A 12,478-nucleotide genomic window follows, 5' to 3' on the forward strand; every position below is an offset into this window, starting at 1 on the left:
ATTGGCTTAATCTGTAAGAAAATCAAGTTTACCCACAAAGAGATCTTCATCTGTCCAAGGGAAACAGATGATCCTTATTGGGGGGTTGGGGGGCTATAAATTAAGAAGAATGGAAAGAACATTCTGCAAGGGACAGGCAGACAACAAGATGGTGTGATGTCTTCTCAAAGTCACAACACAAGCCATCACTCCAACATTGAATGAGCTCCAACATTGAATGAAACCAAGGGACAAAAATCCAGTGGAGATGGTGCAGATCAGTACTAATGACATTGTATTGAAGGATGCTTCAAATACTCAGGAGAGTACTGAAAGAGAAAAATGTCCAAATGATCCTCTTCTGGTTCTTCTGGTCCTGCAAGCAAAGAAAGACAGAAGGTAGAAGATTATGGAAGTGAACCACTAGTTTGATAACAGGTGTAAGATAGACAGGTTTAATTTTGATTTAATTAAGATTGATCCATTTATGGCAAGATGGAGCTGTACAGTTTGGGTGGCTTTCATCTCAGTAGAAGGGGAATGTGATGGACTATATAAACCCCTTACTGGCAGTGACAATGTTAATGGGAGCTAACAAATCCAATTAGCCCATCCTATGGCACCTGGAGGGGAGGCAGTTAATTAAGGATTAGGCCTAGCTGGGGATAACCAAACTGGATGGTTCCTATAAAGGAAGGACTGCTGGGCCAATAAGGAAGAAGTAAAAGAGAAGAATTGTAGAAGGGAGCTTATCCCCTTGTATTTGCTCTAGAGGAAGAAGGCAGTGGAGGTAAAGGGGTTGTAGGTGGCTACCAGAAAGGCTGAGGAGCCATTGAGACCAAGAATCTTCATCTCCTGACTTGTGGGAAGCTGCCTAGAAAGCTGAACTAGTGGCATAAAGAATCACGGGGTGTGTTCCTAATGAACTGCCTGCAAGAGATGCATGGTAGGAAGTAGGCCAGGGAAACAGTAAGTGGCAGGGAGAGACTGCTGCCACCCACTTTATGTATGCAGTGGGGCACTGTAGCTTATGTAGGGGAATGCACTCACCAGGATTACTACTGTTACTACCCAGGAGTTCTTCCTTAGAGAGGAAGGGATTGGGGGAAGGGAGGATTCAGTTTAGCTTTCTCCTTGCTAGCAGGCAGTCATCTGTAGTTTTGCTGTTCCTGATTAAACAAAATAAGCAGCAACAATAAACTCTTACTATGACTGTTTACGTGAGTTTCTCATTGCGCATATACATCACAAATCATAAAGGGTCGCTGTCATACAGACCTGAGTGGGCTGGGGTTCCCCTACCAAACCCAGAAAAAGGGTTTATTAAAGCATTGACTAAATAAGGTCATAATGAACAAGTGGGCTAGACAGCAACTGGTCCATCAAAGAAGGAGGGAAACTGAGGCAGAATTGCTCTGTCTCTTGACTTTGCCAGGAAGGAGTGCTGATGATCAAAAGTGGTTCCCTGCTAGTGGTCAATCTTCATGGAGACAAAATGGCTAGAGTAGTCAGGAGGGCATTACACTAATAACAAAAGATAACTCATTTAGTATCCTGGAGTTGAGAACAAAATTAATCAAGAAAACAAAGGACATGAAGAGAAGAAAGTATTTGATTTCAAACCAGAGGAATTACTTATGAATGCAAATTTGATCTAGTTGATATTACTGAAACCTGGTAAGATGACTCCCATGATTGGAATGTTAAAATCAATGGTTTTAACCTATTTAGGGAGGATCAAATGGTCAAACAGGGAGGAGGAGTGTCATTCTGTGAAAAACGACATTACCTATTTCTGAGTCACTAACAATTGAAAAGAAAATGTTGAATTATGTACCAGATGAAGTACTGGATAGAGTTCTAGTTGTTGTCTTCTACAGACCACCAACTTACCCAAGGGAAATGGATGGTTCTTTAGGCACCTATTTATAATGTGTGTATAGGGGAATTGGGGGAAAGCTGCATGATCATAGGGGATTTTGGTCTAAAATAGTTTATTTAAAAAAAGAACTCTAGTGAGGGGAAAAAAGAATGAGATTAGTATTGGAACTGGATAGTTCTGTTTGTAGCAACTTTTGAAGTTTTAACATTTGTTTGTGTTCCACAACAAAAACAAAACCTTAATTTTTTCAGACTAACAGAATTCTGTGAAAAAGTCCATTTTTGTGATCAAAACCAGAGCTTTTAGAAAGATGCTTGTGTGTCTGTAGTCTAGCGTTTGGGGTCTTGGCTTGTGGTGTAGAAGGCTTTCAGAGCTCTGTTTAAGGCTCTGTTTGGCCTGATACGCAGCTGAGTTTTTCATCCCAAAGCAAACTGAATCAGGCAGATCAGAGACTTGCACCAGGATCTTCTACATCCTAGGCTGTGCCTTAATCACCAAGCTACACATTATGAGAACATGCTCTGGTTCTCCTAAAAATCTTTCTGAGGAAAACTTGGTCATCTCTGCAAAATGTTTTGTCTTTGACAAAACAGCATATTTTGATGAAATTTCTTTGTACATGTTCCAATCGGCTTTAGTTAGCACAAAGAAACTCATTTTCTCCATGTTGAGTAAAAACTTCAACCACAAAAACTAATTGGTTAGAGCAACAAATAAGCTAATAAGTAGTTTAAAGATGGAATGCAGATAATTGCATGATGTGCCTTTGAAGTAATGAGTGATATTTCCTTCTCATCATTAAAAGCAAACATGCAAGCTATTTACGCAGATGGTACTGATGAGTTAATCTAAACTCAGAATCAATCAGGCTTCTTTCTTCTACAGTACCTCCAGTTTGTTAAGGATAAATATGTAGAGGCAGTTATAGGTCTTAGAATCAGAATGGAAAAAACATAGCAGTATTAATGATTGCACAATTGCTTTTGATTGAGGCAGAAAGGTCAAGAACAGAACAACAGAAGTCTGTAACTAATTAAACATATATAGCTGAAATAACGTTCACACTAGTAAACTGTGACTCTGAAAGATTCAGACTAAACCAAAGTAGTTATACTGAGTTAGCATCAACAGTGTGTCCCTTAGCTGCTTAATGTAAAGTTTACTTTGAATTTTTTTCTAAATTTAAAATTTGTCTGCAGATTATGGGGCAGATTCACTGTGTCATGAGTGGGTGGATATCTATATCTGTCAATAGAGTTAGTTACAACTGCTAATGCCAGGGTGTCTTTTTTGGCCCCTGGTTATGTAAAGGAATCATTTTACATTCAGTAGATGTATTGAACAAATGACATTTAATTCTGGGTACTTAATTCTAATATTTTTGACAATGTATTAAAAATATTGGTGGGTTTTTACTTTTGTTTGTAACTGAGTGATTGTGAAGGGTATAGGCTTGACTGGCCTGGAGATTGAAGTTCTTTGTTTATCTGCAGAACAGATGGATTATGGACGGCAGTAGAGTGAGTGTTCCTGCAATATCCAGCATTGTGCCTTGTCCCCAAACTAGAGGAACTCCCTATAGGGGTGAGTGGGTATTTCAGTGTCCATACCAGATTAGTCCAGCATATTATGATGTAGCATGAAACCCTGGGTGGTAGACTCTCAGTGGTTCGGTGAGGGGAGGAAGAATACTGTTTATTCTAGGTGGCTACAGAGTGTTGGGAGGAAGAATAATAGTCATTAAACACAAGTATATGTATTATAATATCTTTAACTATTATACACCTTAACACAGGCTGCTTGCATTGGGGACATGATCCAATGCCCATGGAAGTCAAGGGGAATGACTTGGTTTACTTCAATGCAGGTCAGGTCAGGACCTGAATTTATATATATGCCATCTGGCCACAATACAAGAAGGCTTACATTCTACATTCTGTGCAATCAGCTGGGCAGCTTTCACCCAGATTCATCTGTTGTTTGTTTTTCTGTTCTAAAACCCTATTAAAACAATTTTCCTACTGAGCCTCCCCTAGCCAGAAGGAAGCAAGAGGGTATTCAACAGCAGAGAATGCGGAATTAAAAAAAGAAAAGTCACAATTAAATTAAAACCAACTGAAAAAGATATTGCAGTTTCCCCTTTCTTTGAAAGCTGGACTGTGGTGCTGGAGGCAGTTATAAAGAAGGAGAATCTGTAGGCTCATTCATATGATTCAAAATGGTGGCTCACAACAGGAAGCAGACTTTTGACTGCTCTAGTTCCTTTAGATACAGAAGGAACACTGAGGTGATTTTTCCCTGATATTTTTATTTCTATAGGTCCCTGGGTTGGAGACTGAAGTACATCAGTGTATACCCTGCTGCTAATTTTCTTTCTTAAATTCTTTTGCTCTTCATATTAGGGTTCAGGAGAGGGGTCTGATATAGTTAGAATGCTTATCTGGTTTAATTTCTTCAGTGGCTTCTCTGCTTTTAGGTCCTCTCTCTCTCTCAGTGATAGCATGCTGGATTATAGAGTCATTGAATTCTTTGCAGTAATTGACAACAAAGGTGGCAGTTAGTTCTTAATGTGGCAGGGGTATTGTGAAATGGATATCTTTTTTCCCTAGAAACTAGAATTAGACCATTAGCTTATTTCCTGCAGGTCTTCATAATGGTAACAATTTTAGATCAGTACTAATGTGGTCTATATTTCAATTACTCATGGGCAAAAGGCTCTGTATCCCATTTTCAATAGGCTGCACAATCCTCACTCTGCTATCTTGAATTGTCATTTTTGGAAGCACCACTGCTAATGCTTGCACCATTTGCAAAGTAACTGTTGTGGTGAAAAGATGCCTTTTTTACTCTCCACAGCCTGACGTTTATTTATTTATATTTAGAGCTAATGAAAAACTTGCTTCTGTTATCTGAGCCTCTGACATATTTGCAGTTAAAATCTCATTTTTAATTTTGTAGGTGACTAAACATTTAACATGTCCATGGGAGCGACCTCTTCAAAATCAGTGTGTACTCCTGGAGGAAAAAAGAGGTACAGTTGTATACTTAAAAGCAAGTAATAAATGTTTCATAACTCTTGGTAAATATCAAACAGCACACAAATATTTGAAAGGTGCTAACACCGAGTTGGAAACTGAATGATTGTGTGAGATAAGGAGTTATAATAAGAAGAAAAGGGCTGAAACTTAAGAGATGGAAAAGCTTTAGACTGAATAAATATTCTGTCTGTAGGGAAATGATGTAAGCTTTTGGGGCAAGGACCACTTCTTCTGGTATGTTTTGAAAAAGCATAGCACATTGTGGGTGGGTAATACTGGAACCCAATCATTTAGGACTTCTAAAACTAGCTCGGATAAAGTGCCTGAAACTATACTCTGGTGAAAAACCTTCATGTGCAGGAAAGAAATGAGATGATGTAGTAGATCCTTTGTGACGCTCTAGAAGCTGTTATAAATGTTTGTGCTTCAAAGATATCATCTGGTGCCTGATTTAAGACATTATGTTGTATTAGAATATATATCTTTTACATAAATCTGATTGGTTTAAGAATATTGCTGGGTAGATAGCCAGTTAAGAAGAGTCAAGGCAAAGTCAAGTGCCTTAACATTCTTAACTGGTCATTATCACACCCTTAATTTTCTTAAAAGCCATATGATTTGCTTTTATGAACTGTTTAATGGTATTTCCTTTTCACCTTGATCTTTAGTGCCTGTTGGTATTGTAAGTTTTGCTGGCTATTCCACTTTTTATCTTCAAGAGAAATGGTTGCTTATCTGCTTTGATTAATGCACAGGTTTCTAATTCTTTCATATTCTTGCACTGTTATTAATGTTTTAGAATTTCATGTTTTTTTAAAAATGTGGATTTATAAATCTTTGAGCAATCTGTTCTTTCTTAATTGACTAAATGAAATGGCCTGTAGGTGATGGATGACTTTATGCCACTTTTATTCTAGCTCTGAAAAATGGACCAAGAGTATTTTAGAAGTGTGTGATATTATAGCACTTGATATTTTAAAGTGTGTTTTTGTACTAGGGAAAGGCACTAGATTGACAGCTATTGCTAATTTAAACAATAGTTTCAGGACAGCAATGTTCTCCTATCATATTACCAGTCAACTCTGACCTGGAGGGACTATCTCCGAGGTGAAAGAGTAGGTCGGTCTCTATGCCCATTTAGGCCTTGGTTTATCTGTTAATGGTGTCATTAATGCCAGTGCCTGTGTTGGAGAGGTTTTGTGTATGTAATGTGGACTGAGACCACCCATTCATTTCATATGGGCCATCATTTTGTCTATATCGATATAATGTGGATTTGAACCCAGCTCCATTACTAACTCTAAGCTCCATTACTAACTACTCAGTTACTTACTCATATGGCTAGACATTGAGTAGGAAGTAAGTTAGGTATCCTGTGCTAAAGTTAGGTATCCTGTAAGGGGAGTTGTATTATAATACTATAATTGTACTATATTATATTATATATATTATTATACAATTATAGTAGTCAATAGAGAGGACTTGAGGCTTGATTCAGTAGAAGTCTTTCCATTGACTTCAATGTTCTTTGGGCTAAGCCCAGAGTCTTGGAGCAGTCATGATATAGGTACATATTACATGATACTGTGCAGTGACAAAGCTATGTGGAACTGGGTGTTATGTATGGTATTCTGTGTGGTTTTCTGATGGTCCCTCTTAACAGTTGATTAAATCATGGGATTAATGAGCATTCATTTTCTCTCTCTCTCCATGGAAACTGTGACTTAGAGGCCTTGATCCAGCAAGGCTCTTAAGCGTGTCTCTCACTTCAAGTACATGAATAGTCCCATTGACCTCAAGGGAAATACTAACATGCTTTGAAATTATGGACATCCTTAAGTACTTTGCTGTACTGAGGGCTGTAAGAGCCTGTCTATGCAAGAGCCTTAAAGGATGGTGTAGCTATTTTGTCCTATCACTTTATCCCTAAGTCTCTTTTTGTCATAACTTCTGATTATGTTAAATGTTTGCTGGCATTGTATAAACATCCAGCAGAAGCCAGGATCAGACCATCATATTCTTTTACTCTTGTGTTTTGGGTACTTTCACTCTGATCTCAAAAGATGAAAGGCTAATGCACTAAACCAGGTTAGGTCTTCACCAGTAGTATTCTGCTAAATTTTCCTATCTGCCAAGTCCCGGGTTTAACAAGAATTGCTGAGTTACATAAACTTATGGAGAATAATTTTCAGACCTAAATGACAGTTACATATTTAAGGTAGGATTTGCCTTCTGGATCAAATATCTAAAACTATTCTATAGTTCAGTGATGAGTAGCAGTCCCATAATTAGCATGAGAAATGAGCATTGTGCCAGGCAGGGAATCTGAATTTGTAGGCAGGATATAATGTTAAGAATTCTTCCACCATTTTAATTTTTGGGCTTAATGAGTTGCTAGCTACCTAATTTAACTGATGATGGTTCTATAGATGCTGCTGTCAGAGTTAGAACTAAGAAACTAAAGAGAAACACCTTATCCTTCATGCTGGGGATCCTGCTTTAGAGGAAAATCTGCTAATGTGAAATGTCTGGGGAACTTGACCTGGAGGCAACTCCCATTATCCTAATCTTTCCATTAGAAATGGATTCTTATCTATTTGCAGGAGAAGATTGTAGCTAATGGTTGCACTAATTCAGTGAAACACTAGTTAAGATTATACTTCCATTGTAGCTTCCAGTGACATAGGCTCACCCTTTTTTTTAAGAACATGTCATTTCAGTTCACATTTTTCCATACTTTGATGCCAGCCCAAAACTGACTTTTCTTCAAAACACCAGTATTAGAAAAAAATCTATTAACTTGTTTAACTCAAATGGGGATGATCTTTTTCAAAAATATTTAAAGCTTTTTCTTTCTTTCTTTGTGCATGAATAAATCAAGATAGCTTTCTAGGTAGCTCGCAAGAAAAATAATTATCCTTGAAAAATGAATTTTGCACATATGCAGTAGGAAACTTCCGTTAAGCTTAATTACTGTACTGTTTACAGAACTAAGGAATAATGTTGACACGTAGGAGGAGAGGTAATATAGTATTTAAGGCCCCAAACCTGCAAATGACTGTGGAGGCAGCCCACTTTTATCTTGTATTTTTCTGAGTATTTTGTTTTGGGAATTTTGCACAAGGGAACCCACATACAAGTTTTTCTCAGATCATTCTTACCTAGTCTTAAATTAAAGGCTATTTAAGCATAAATTTCAGTTTTTGAATTTTGTTTTTCAGTTGAGAGAGAGATTCATTAGTTTTTTGGGGTTTTTTCAAATTAAGGCCCTGATCGTACAATAGGATCTTATCAGATGGACATTTGTGATTGTGCAGAAGTCCACTACTTTCAATGTGGAGATGGGGTTTCTTTTGTGTGGATCATTTTGTAGGGTCAAGACCTGAGAATGAGATTGGTCAGATATGTGGACTAGTCTTGCAAGGGAAAGTAACCCCTGTCATTTGCGTCTTTTTAAAAAAAAAGACTAGATAAAGCAATGGTGACTCTGCTGTAGGGAAACAACCCTCCGCGGGAAGAGGGAAGGACTCAGCCTAATACTTTCATTTTTAACTATTATATCACTTCCATTTGTAACTATTATAACTCAGATGGCCACTCTGTTCTAGCAATTATTTCCATTGGATTGTTTCACTCATTTTCAGTAGACTTTATACTAGTCATCCTTTGCGTACATTGTCCTGGTGTGGCTCTGCTGTCCTGCATAGTCCCAAACACAGCAGTTACTTGAAAGAATTCAGTAACTGCAGCTTGCCAGAAGATGTCAGCATTGTTTATGTAAAAAGTGCAAGAAATAAAATGGCAATAACCTTCCCACAGGTCTAGTGTGTCTCTCCTAATCTTGCTAAATTTCCTCAAGAGCTCTGTGAAAGAAAACACCTTGTCTTTAGACTGATTGGCACTGGACTAGATGTCACTTATACTGCTACCTCTTTGTGTATTTCAAATACTGCACATAAATTAACAGAAAATCTACCTAGATAAGTGGCCTCACGCAGTCAAACAGTGGGCTAATAATCTGACATAAGATCTGTTTTACATGCACCAATCTGTTGTCTGTCACTAGTAACCTTTTAATAGACATAATTTAAGGGAATTCAAGCAGTTTTCCTGAAACACCTGCAGTTAGGAAATAATATCTCATAAAAGTAAAGAAAAGACTAAGCAGCAACCAGTTTATTTTTCCAAGACTGAAATTCTTGTTGCCAATAAAATTTGTGTTGAAGGAGAGTAAGTGTTCTTTAGAATCCTTGCCAGATTTGATTAGATATAGCAGCTTGTATTTGCGTAAGGAAAGAAAACTCAATTTAAAAAAAAATTGAGTTGCAGGGATATGTATGGGTTCAACACTTCAATAAGTCAGAATATTATGAAAACAGCATGTTATTGTAAATGGTGTCAAATCAATGGTCATCCAAGAATTGCTCAAAAGAAAGCTGAAATGGGTATTAAAAAGAAAAAAGCAATAATAAATGCATTTAGAGAAGGCTGATTCAGTCACACAGTGTGATGTGTGCTAGCAACTTGAAGGTCACTTTACAGCAGCATGGTTCATATCTTTGATCGTCGCAGTTTCTAGTAGTGACATTCAGAGGGATGGCCGACAATCACGGGCAGAGTGAACAAAGTGGATATGTGCCACATGATTTGCCAAAGATGTGGCTACAAAAGCACTCATTGACCTCTAAGTTGAGTGGGTACTATATTTTATGACCTATGCAGTCATTGGCTTGAAAAATGCATTATGGTATGAAGAGGCACTTTAGAATATTAAAGACTTGGATGGAGATATTATACACTGTCCTGTGGCTCACATGAATATTAATAGTTGCATATACACATTTGGAGGAGAACAAGGAAACCATTTTATGGATGGGCATGGGGAGGGGTGGGAATACCCTATATTAAATAATGGAGTAATACTTTTTTTTTTCTTTAAAGGAGTGATGTGTGCTCAAAGTTGCCACTGAACTCAGGTTTATTTTATTTTTTTTAAATTACAAAATGCTACACTGATGTATTTCCATGACTTTTTTTTTTTTTTTAAAGCATTTTGAAAGGGTGAAAGTTCAAGTGGTTTTACTGCATGAGTCACCTCTCTCTTCCTTGGATGGCTACTCAGCATGCTCATTCCCCCTCCTGGCTGTCTAATATGACCTATATGCACAAGGGAAAGGAAGGAACCCCTAGGGCCCTCCGCAACCAACTAACGCATGTTAACATACAGCTTCCCTTCTACAAGAGGAATCTAAAGATGTAGTAGTTTGAATCTATTAGCTAGCATTGACTAATGCTAGCATAGGCATAACCAAAGAACTCTGGTAGGGAAGGTGGCTTGTGGTTTGTGTTGCTCCTCTGCTTTACAGCTCTAGGAGCTGTTCCTCTCCCCCCTGTGGGCCTCCAGGACAATGGTTGCTCTCTTCATCACTTGGAAGTTGAGGAGGAGAGAAGACTTCAGTAGCTTATGGTGGTGATATATATCCCCCCATTGGCACTAAAATGGTTAACATGAGCTAAAGAGCACCATTAAGGTTCCTGGTTGCATCTGGAGGGTGGGCCAGGCTCAGTTAGGGTAGGAGCTGTGTGGTGAGCATAAAGGGTGGAAGCTCAGGGGCTTCAGACAGAGAACTCTGCAGTTCCTTTTTTGGTTGCTAGAGAATGAAGGGAGCACCTAGAGAGAGAGGCAGAAGTAAAGTGTAGGGAGGAGTTGTGAGAAAAAGCCTGAAGAAAGGCCAAGACAGGAAGTAGGGTGACCAACCATCCTGCAGTTGGATCCTTTGTCCCCGTATCCCATAATGACCACACAATGTCCCGCACAATACGGTGTCAAGGGTGGGGGAAGGTTTGCCTGTCCGGGCTGCTCCTCTCCAGGCTTGAAGTTGGGGGAGCTGCCCTGCCAGGTTGCTCTGCTCCAGCCTCAGAGAGTTTGGGGGGCTTGGGGCTGGCTGGCAAGTGAGCGAGGGGGGGCATGGAAGGGGCAGGGCCAGGTGAGAAGGGGCCTTGGGCTGAAGGGGTTAGGGGCCAGCCACGGGGCGGGGTTGTTTACCTTGCTACTAAGCTAGCTATATCGATAGCTAGCTACTGAATGCAGAATTTAGTTAAATTTGTCATTTTAACTATTTACAGCTTGCCAAAATGGGCTATTTTGCTACAAGGTGAAATTAGTGTTCATAGTTACATTAAATTGGACTCATGTCAGTTGGTTACCCTAACAGGAAAAACTCCATGGTGGCAGTGAGGAGTCAAAGGAAACAGAGTTTAGCTGCTCACTACAGGGTCCTTGGACTGGAATCCAGAGTAGAGGGAGTGCCTGGGTTTTCCTACTGGCCACTGGGAAATGTGGTGAGGAAATACCCTGACACATGGACTGTTGAATTTGGAGCCAGGTCTCCAAAGAGAAAACCCTGAGAGTCATGACCCCTCACAAGAGCAGGACGACAGCCCTGCAGAACGTGGAAAGGGGTGAAAAGTCTGTAGAAGAGGGATCCTGGGTAGGGGCAAAGAGTTGTTTGAGTTTAGTGTATTGACTTCTTATTCATTGTGGAAGGGGTGGGACTAAATGTGCCAGGCTGGAGGACTGAGTCATGAGAAGAAGTGTAGGACTATTGGCAGCAGATGAGGAGAGCCTGCTATACCCAGCCATGATGCGTCAACTCTATGTAGCTTTTCTGCTTCACATTTCAGAGACCTCACAAAACATTCCCTTGTGGAGGTAAACTGGTGGCCAAACTCGCTGGCTAGGAAAGCAGAATTAGTTCTTTTCCACGCAGGGAATTTTACTGGCATATTACCTATACCAGTATAGTACTTGGCAGTACATTTTCTCATGTAGACAAGTTCTAAATCCCCCAACAATCATCTAATCCAACCCTTTCCTAAGAGCTGGTTTTAGTTTCAAATGAGAGGTTCCCAAACAAGAGCAAATGAACTCAAAAGTGTAGGTACTAAGCACCCAAGCTTTTAGCAGCTTCCAACAGCTGCAGTAGGAGACCACACCCCCTCCTTTAGCAGCACTTTCTGGCTGTTATGGAGAGACCCATGCTAGGGCTTTCCTAACTGGGGTGTCTCCTCCTGCTGCCCCTGCCTAAGATGCAAGAAGCCTTATATCTGGCTTTCTGTAGGTCACATGCTTGCTTTTAATCATTCATGTGCATGCAACTATAGCACTCCGTTTGAAAGGGCCTGTAACACCTGGGTCCTTTAAAACCAGGGAGATGTAGTCTGAATGGGAAACTTAGCCCATACAAAAGAGTAGGTACAAAAGAGTGAGGTATCCAAACTACAAGTTTCATTAGGCTCTGTGGCAACATTTCCAAATAGACATTTCATTTTCTGCCAAAAATGGAAAACTTTGAAATTTAAGTATATTAATTTGGGGGGGAGAGGGGCGGCAGAAGGGGTTAAAGCAAAATTTTCCATGGAAAGTAGACACTTTTGCAAAAATGTCGTTTAGCTGAAAATCCAGTTTTCTGTTTTAAACCTTGCCCTTGTTTTGATGGAGACATTTTGACCATTCATGCTTTCCACTTATTCTCCAATACTCAGTGTGGCCATAACTCTGGCTAGTGAACTGTCGTCT

The 12,478-nt window shown here is 39.5% G+C and overlaps 1 long non-coding RNA gene across 4 annotated transcripts in view; it reads left to right on the forward strand.

The window, feature by feature from the left end:
* Nucleotides 1–298: 298 nt before the first annotated feature.
* Nucleotides 299–12,478, forward strand: part of LOC137154132 (uncharacterized) — a 209,461-nt gene continuing 197,281 nt past the window's right edge. For 3 of the 4 annotated variants that reach the window (XR_010920094.1, XR_010920095.1, XR_010920097.1), the window contains exons 1-3: nt 2,771–2,882; nt 3,355–3,445; nt 4,820–4,892. This is a non-coding gene — a long non-coding RNA (uncharacterized lncRNA). Of the gene's footprint in view, nt 379–2,770; nt 2,883–3,354; nt 3,446–4,819; nt 4,893–12,478 lie in introns of those variants that run through there. The other variant, XR_010920096.1, reaches the window with a different exon arrangement.

The sequence above is a fragment of the Emydura macquarii genome, unplaced genomic scaffold (assembly GCF_026122565.2).
Source record: "Emydura macquarii macquarii isolate MOO-44397 ecotype Brisbane River unplaced genomic scaffold, CSIRO-AGI_Emac_v2 contig_1253, whole genome shotgun sequence".
NCBI lineage: Eukaryota > Metazoa > Chordata > Testudines > Chelidae > Emydura > Emydura macquarii.